The sequence below is a fragment of the Arachis ipaensis genome, chromosome B03 (assembly GCF_000816755.2).
Source record: "Arachis ipaensis cultivar K30076 chromosome B03, Araip1.1, whole genome shotgun sequence".
NCBI lineage: Eukaryota > Viridiplantae > Streptophyta > Magnoliopsida > Fabales > Fabaceae > Arachis > Arachis ipaensis.
In genome coordinates this window covers 119,283,556-119,292,521 of record NC_029787.2, presented here as the reverse complement: position 1 = coordinate 119,292,521, position 8,966 = coordinate 119,283,556, and positions in this window count along the sequence as shown.

Sequence of the window (8,966 nt, the reverse complement as noted above, 5' to 3'; positions counted from 1 at the left end):
GTGTGTATAAATATTAAATTCTATATACAATATCATAAAATAAATTTGTTTTAATTAAATTATAATAATATCTAAAAAAAAATGCCTTCTCAGCTTATCACAAGCACACACAATGTCTGTGGTAACATTATTAAACTAGATGGCGTTATCCGGCGTTGTGGTTTGTCTCTTGCCATTCTCAGCTTCGTTTGGAATTTTCCTTCCACGCAATGTTCTTCATCACTTCTTCTGTTGTCCTTTTGTTCTCACATAGCATGGAAAAGTAGATAATGCTATTTTATTTTGCCGAGAATAATTCTAATAATGGACAATCAAGTTTATTTTAGTAAATAAATTTAATTTTGATGTATTATCGGTATAAAGCGTTTTATACGGTCGTATAATCATATTCATTTTTTCGGATTATTATTTATACAGATACAGTCAATATAAAAAATAATTATTTTACTGATATAATATTATGTAACTAGATGTACTTATAAAACTATTTTATACTAATAATATAGTACATTAATTAAAATTAGATTCATTTCTAAATTATAAAATTTAAGTTTTAAAATTGATTACATATATTAAGTGAATAATTAAAAGCAAATTTACGTTAGTGTCGATTGTAGATTGGAAAACGCGAAGCCGATGCTTATCTAAACCATGGTTTTATACTTGCAATCAAGGACCCCCAGCACTAAAATTAGAAGAAAATCATCACACTCTAATTAATTTAAATTATTACTAAAAAGACGTCAAAAAGAAGTTACAAACGACAACCATGTTAATGCTATCGTACTTCGTAATGATATGATGTGTGATATTTTTCTATGTTTGGACTTATGTGTTACTTATTATTAAAGTTTCTACAAATAAAATTACACATGTTAAGCGCGAGCTATAAGTATTAGTTTCGCATTTACATCAGAATCCATACCATATATATGCAACGGCTGAAAAATACTAAAAACTTTGTTTTATAATTAACAACTATAATTACCCATATGTCATGTACGTAATAAGGTTGAAATTATAATTTTAAATTATCTTTTTAAAATTAATTTGAATTATAATAATTTGATTAATAAAAAAAAACATGTTATGTATTATTTTTTTTAATTTAGTGTTAATTGAATTAACTCTAAAATAGTTATTAATCGGTTTTAATAATTTACTTTTTTCAATAAATCACACATATATATTAAATGTGATCATAAATAATATAGTAATAGTTAAATCCACCAATAAATATATTAGTTATTATCACACTATAAAACAAATTAAATATAAATACTATTAGCACTTATAAATCTATAAAATCGCACTGTTTTTGTTCGCGTGCAAGGGTTTAGTTATCAAATAAACTTAAAATATGAACTAAAAATATTTATAAATTAGACCTAGCATCACTTGAAAGAATAATGGAAAATAATCAACTTACCTTATCATCCATGAGAACCATTTCTATGTAAGTCGTCTTGTTCTTATCAAATTTGGATGAGACTTTCTATAACCTTATATATTAATTTTGTTAAATAATATATATATATATATATATTACGACAGTTTTTCTTAATATATATACATATACATAAATAATTATATACATATATATAAATAAATAAATATATGAATTATATTTTATTAAACTCTATGTTACCAGTTATTAAAAATATTAAAATATATGAACCAAAAATATTTATAAAATGGACCTAACATCACTTGAAAGACTCATGGAAAATAATCAACTTACCTTACTATCCATGAGAACCATTTCTATGTAAGTCGTCTTGTTCTTGTCAAATTTGGATAGAACTTTCTGTAACCTTATATATTAATTTTGTTAAATAATTCTATATATATAGATTACGTAGTTTTTCTTAATATATATACATATACATAAATAATTCTATACATATACATAAATAAAAAAATATATGAATTATATTTTATTAAACTCTATATTACCGGTTATTAAAAACATTAAAATATATGAACCAAAAATATTTATAAAATGGAAAACTAATTTAATCAAATACCAATATTAGAAATAAATTACTTAAATAATATTTAATCTATTATAGTCCTTAGACACGTATAGATTAGCGTCATTCTCGTAATGACAACGAACTAAAACAACGTCATAAAAGTTCGAACATTTAGAATTCGTGTAAATTCAGACCATTCATTTGTTCTTTGAAAACCTTCTGTATCCCTGATAGAGTTGAATCGAAATTCCTTTTATGGAAAAATAGTTACGGAGATAGCTTTGATGTGTTAGAGACCAAAATCTGGAAGTCACTATTTATATTTGAGTGTCACACCCATTAAACCCGAAAGACTAAATAAAATAGTATCTCTGGTTTTATTCTCATTTAATTCTAAATCAAAAATAATAATGACTTATTTAATTCAGCATTTATGATAATAAATGAGATGACCATTATATAAGTCATTTAATGTAAAATAGCTTAATTTACGATTATAATTAATATATGTATTGCCCATAAATAGATTAGGAAATAATAATTTCGTAACAAAATAATTATTCAATTTGAATTATAATTAATTGATTGATAGAAATTATAATAAATTGTATGATATTTAAAAAATTAACCAAATCAATTAGTTGATATAATTAATTTATTATAATAAAATGAATTTAATGAGTTAAAAGAAATAAATCGAAAAACACCATTAGAAACATGTTACGACAGTTTTATCATTAAGTGCAGAAATTTAATTTTTACATAATAGAATAGATATTTACAGATTATTATATTAAACACAGACTAAAAAAATACACTAAACAAAATAAAAGCATCAATGGTAAAATATAACCTAAAAAATCATTTAAATTAAAAAAAAAACCTGTGATGAATTATAATAAATTTATATATGCGAAGTAAAAGTAAAATAAACAATTAAAAATAAAGTAAAAAGAGCAATTAAAAAAGTAAAAGAAGATAGAAAAGATAATGTGTGGAGTAGATAAAAAATGTATTGCAATAGAAGATCAATATAATTAATTAATACAAAGGATGAAAGAGAAAAATCAAAATAGTACCATAAAATTAAATTTAATGTCTATTTTAAAAAAAATAATTACTGACCTTTTATTCTTTTAATTATTAATAATTTAAATAAAATAATACTCTATAACTTATTTTGTTATTTATTTTAAGTAATTACTAATATAGTTGTTAGTAATACCCAAGTGTATATTATCAACATAATTTTATCACGGGTATTTCAATCCTATGTCATTGCAATTTTGTACCATCTTAATTTTTTTAATTGTTATTATTAGAATTGTTAAATAATAATAAAAAAATTCTTTAAAAATAGAAATAGCGATGGCACCTTCAATAATTAATTCAATAGAATTAAATTTAAACGAATAAGATGATTCAATCAATTATACAAATAATAGCATATTTATAAATATTAATATTAAAAATAGTCTCACTAATGTAAATGATCAATACAATAATTATATAAAAAAATAACTAATTACATAATTGCATAATTTTCAAGATCCTATATAGTTAAATCTAACGGACAAATAAAAAAAAATATTTATATGATAATGTCCTAATATTTTAGCATACTATAAATCATATTATAAATTTATATATCATATTATAATTTTAAGTCAACTCTTTAAACACATTATAACATAAACCATCTAAAAAGATACTCCAGATTAACGAATATCACATGGGTCACAACATACACTCTAAATTGTCACGATATTTCAAATAAAAAGAGCATCAATACAAAAAAATCAATGAATATATATAACTAAAATAAAGAGCAACAAAGAGACACACAAAAAAATAAAATAAAATAAAGAGAATTAATAAAAACATTAACATATAAACCACATACACAAACAATGTATATATTAATTGTGAATCACAAAAAAAAGACATATATATATATATATATAATTGAAGTACACATAACAAAATAGAATATTACAAAACAAAATTATAGTAAGATTATTTAAAAACAACATAAAAATCACACATTTTTTTGTTAATCAGAAGTTAAAAAAAAAAAAAGTGTGCGCCTAATAATAAGCAATTAAAATAAACAAAAATTTTAAAAAATATAAAAAAATAAAATGTATAAATAAAGATAAAAGAAACAAAAAATCAATAAATTACAAAAATTGTACCTAAACATGAGAGAGAGGGGGGGAGGGAGGGAGGGAGAGAGAGAAAAGAAAGCAAATGAGTAAAAAATATTTGATCTTGTATAAATAGAGGGTATTGAGAAAAATAAACTAATTAAATTAATTCATATGTTTCGTTATCATATTTATTATTTATTAAATAATTCGATATTTACTCCAATCAAATCAAATAATTAATATAATTAACTAAATTAATTAATTAATATAATTAATTGCTTTTTTTATGTATAATTTTATTTTATATTAACTTTGTTTATTTAATAATAAAATATACTCATATTAATTCTATCATATAATAATATAATTTTTCTCCTATATTAATCGAAGAATTTTAATAGTTATCAACTATATCTAATAGAATGACTGAGAAGTGAGAACTATGAAAAGTTAAATCCAGATTTAAAATGGTGAAACAAAAAAAAGAAAATAGTGGATATATGATTAGAGAAAAATGTATAATAATGACAAAATATACTAAAATCGAATTTTTTCTCCAACTAATAAAAGTGAGGTGTTAATTCCTCATGAATTCATTTTTCTCTAAAATGAAATCACTATTTTTTTTTTCTAAATTTATTTTAGAAAAATATATTTATTATAATTATATTACAATTAACATTTAACGAATAATGCATGATTATACTAATTTAGAGAAATATTTTTATTATAATTATATAAAACCAATATTTAATACATTATCAACTAATAAAAGTGAGGTGTCAATTCCTCATGAATTCATTTTTCCTCCAAAATGAAAGCACTATTATCTCTTCTAAATTTATTTTAGAAAAATATATTTATTAATAATTATATTACAATATTACAATTAGCATTTAATGAATAATGCATAATTATAATAATTTAGAAAAATAAAATAAAGTCCAGTAATTTATCTTCCGACTGCACACGTGTGTAGAATAACTTTTAAGAAGGAGTCATGTATAGTAAATACGGTCGATGATTGTAAAACTGTATACTAACATTGATATAATATTATTTCAGGTATATGTTTTGCAAGCATCAAAGAAAAGTGTTGAGTTGTTTTTTAGTAGATTTAAATTATTTATTGTTTATTAGAGAATTTTGTGCATTAGAATTCTGTAATAATTTATTATTTATTTTGAGCTAATTTTGATATGTTCTTACTTGACAATAAGTTATTTATGGTCACATTGAGTATATATATTTGATTTATTCAAGAAAGTAGATTACTAAAACCAATTAATAACTATTTTAGAGTTTTTGTTGACATTTATATTTTTATATTAATAAAAGTAAAATATATCAATAAAATGTTGAATTTAAAAAATTACACATTAAAAAACGGAAACATGAACGTCAGCAGTGGGCACAATCGCACAGGGCATTGGCTCATGAGTCATGACGGGGCAAGCACGCATACATGGGGGCATTGTGGTAATTAACTTTGTGCTGCGTTTGACTCTTGCATGACTTGATTCTAATTTGGGCACGTGTAATGCGTGCGAGAAAATAGAAGAGTGAATTTGTAATTTTGTGTTCCTGCATGGCCCCACCCACCACATGCAACTCCAATCACGTAACTCTTCACTACCATATAAATTGGGCGATAACTGATAAGTCTAAAATATAAGAAAAGTTTTAAGTATATCGAAAATACTGGTTCCAGTTGTTTCTGTTGATCTGGATTATAAAAAATATATATAATATATATTAATTGAAATTAACGGTTAAAACAACTAAAATACTGATATTTTTCGATACACTTGAAATTTTTCCTATATATTATACGGGTGTCAATAATATTTAGGGTATAAATAATATTTTTTATTTTATTAGTAGTGTCTCTCATACACTACTCAACTAAAATCTCCCAAGCACAGTATTTAAATTAAATTTTTTAAAAAAGGAGGTGCTCACCCAGTTGTAATCAGATTGGAATGAACATTGTAATATATCCACTTTTCCTATCTTACAAAATGTTCTAAATACTACTTTTCTCTCTGAAAGCTTAGCTAGTGTTATTTTCTTCTTCCTCAATCCAGTGTCATAAAAGTATGCTCTGAGCTTGCCTCTCAAAGAGGATCCTTCTCATCAGAAAATGGCATGGATCGGATCCACAGGAATTTCTCATAGTGGAAAAGGGATTCATTGTTCTAATGCTAAGTTCTGCTCGGACCCTTCAATCTCACTCGTTTTTATGGTAAAAAAGAGTGATTGGGATAAGCAAACGATGCATTATTTCATTGTTGTCCTGAAGTACTGGAGATTCACTCCTGTGGTATCAGAGCCTCAGGTTTATAAGAGGAAGAAGAAGGTACTACTAGTAGTAGCAAGTAAGAGAGAATCACTAAACATGAACCCTACAGACTCATCAAACCCTTCACAACCCATCCATCATTCTACCTCTCTGAGCATAGACCGATTACCCACTAATTTAAAGAAAACTCTTGGCAACAAAATTGATCAGTTAGTAGAATTCACCCATGTTCTTGAAGATTCCCGAACCCCAGCCACTGAATATCCTCTTATAAGTCCCTATTCTTTCTACCAAAGACAAAAGAAATCAACCCTCACTTCCATTCGTCATCTCATCCACAGAAATCCTTCTCCTCCTCCCAAATAAGTCATCCAGTCCTCCCATCTACAACAGTGTGGTCTAAAAGCCACTACTGCTGAACAATACATAACCTTGGAGATCCCTCCAGAACTCATTCAAAACTACCAAAATCAAGGCTATACTCACTTGCATCTAGGAGCAGTTAGGCTGATTCTCACTCTTCATGGGAGAAGATCCCTTCCTGTAACAGCCAAAGTTGCTCTTCTAGATACCACTTTCAAAGAATACCAACATGCATTGATAGGAGCATTAGTAACTACACTCTCAAATGGAAGTGTCATCCTCACTATTGCCCCTAATTTCACCATGAGACTCTCAGATCCAACGATATGTCAAAGGCTAAAGATCCAGATTCAGTTAGTTGGAGTAATTCAAGATTCTAATGCTGAACAAGCCACCTTGCACCATCAAGTCCTCTATAGAGTTCAGGATCATGCTCTTGATCTCAATCTCCCAAACACTACAGGAGAAGCATTATTCATGTTCACTGATAATGCAAGAGGACCAGCAATCGTAAACATTCCAAGAATGATCACCACTGATGAACTCTCTTCTATCATTCCATTGGAATGGATTACTGATTATGAGAAAGCCTTCCCGAAAGAACAAGTTGATGCTCATACTTCGGCACCACCAACTATTACTCATAATAGTGATGGAACGGTGACAACTGTTTTTTAGAGACCTGGAATTACCAAACAAACTTCACTGCGAAGGCCATCCTTCAGAAGAATCAATATGATCTCTCCTGTTCAGGTACAAACAACTCACGATCAGAATGATCCACCTGTGCATTTTTATGAGAACGAAAAACCTGTTTATGTTTCTCATATAAATGGCCACTTCATTTGGGATGTTGATCCCTCTATGTGTGATTCTGATTGTGACTGTGTTAACCAATGGAGTGACACTGATGATGAGGATTATGCTAAAAGACGAAGGAACAAGAAAAAGAAGTCATTCCCTACCCCTTGCTCCTTTAAAAGACCTGAGCCTCCTGATGATGATAAAGCAACTCCAATGGTCAAAAGGAGACCAATGCTCAAGAAAACAAAAATGTCCAGAAAAGGCTCTATGGATTATCTTTATCAGTCAGTCAATACTAACCCATGCATTGCCACTCTCAAATCTTATGAGGAAGAATTCCCACCTCTGGTGACCCAGACTGATGAAAAGAAAATCACTAGAAGACCTTATGTAATCCCTCAAGGAATTACTCCACATGGACATCAAGCTACAACTCCTCAAGAAGAAGTACTCAATTGGCACACAGACAATGCAGTCAGCCAAAATAAAGTACTACTCCGAATAGATCACACTCTTGATGCTCTTGTAGAAAAAACTGAAGGTCTTTCTGCATAAATGAGTTCCATGGCACAATAAGTGGCTGAACTCAGAGATCGACTTTCTGCACAAGCCTTCCAACTTGATCAAGAACTCAAGGCCTACATTAATAATCGCTATTTTGGCCCAGAATTCCACAAGAAAAATAGAGAGCTAGATCAAGTTAAGGCTCAACTTCGACAAATCGAGATGGACAAAAGCAAAGCAGCTGTACCCCAAGCACTGGCTATAGACCCATTATCCATGTATCCTAAACCATATCCTTCATATTCACCTGTTTTGTTCCCTCCCACATATTCACCACCAGAAACCCCAGATTATGATTTCATTTTCAAATCCACCTACCATTTAGCCAGACAAGCAAACACTAAAAAATCCATCTCCCCCAAGGACGGAGTTATTCATCCCAACCTCAGTCTTCTTGTCAACCCAAGCCTCATCCTCCTTGGAAACTAGGAAATTTTTTCAGAGAAGAAAATGTCCCTACAAAAGATAAAGGCATCAAAGAAGGGTCGCCTGCCCCAGGACGATCAATTAATATGATCTCCTTGGACAATCGATCACACTGTGAAAAAATCACTGAAGAATCTGAGGAAGGGACTGCTGAAACCAGTGAAGAGACAGATGATTGGTCTGAAGAAGACTACAAAGCAGACCTTTCAGCAATAGCTATGGTCAACCCTGTAGAAGAAGAAGAAGAGGAATAAATAACCTCCGAAAGAGATGAACCAACAGCTTCATCTAGCCATACACAGACAGGATCCTTTGAAGTTAAAACTTCCAACAAATGGTTCACCTTTGATGATATCCCACCAGCAAGGTACAGAGAAAGGT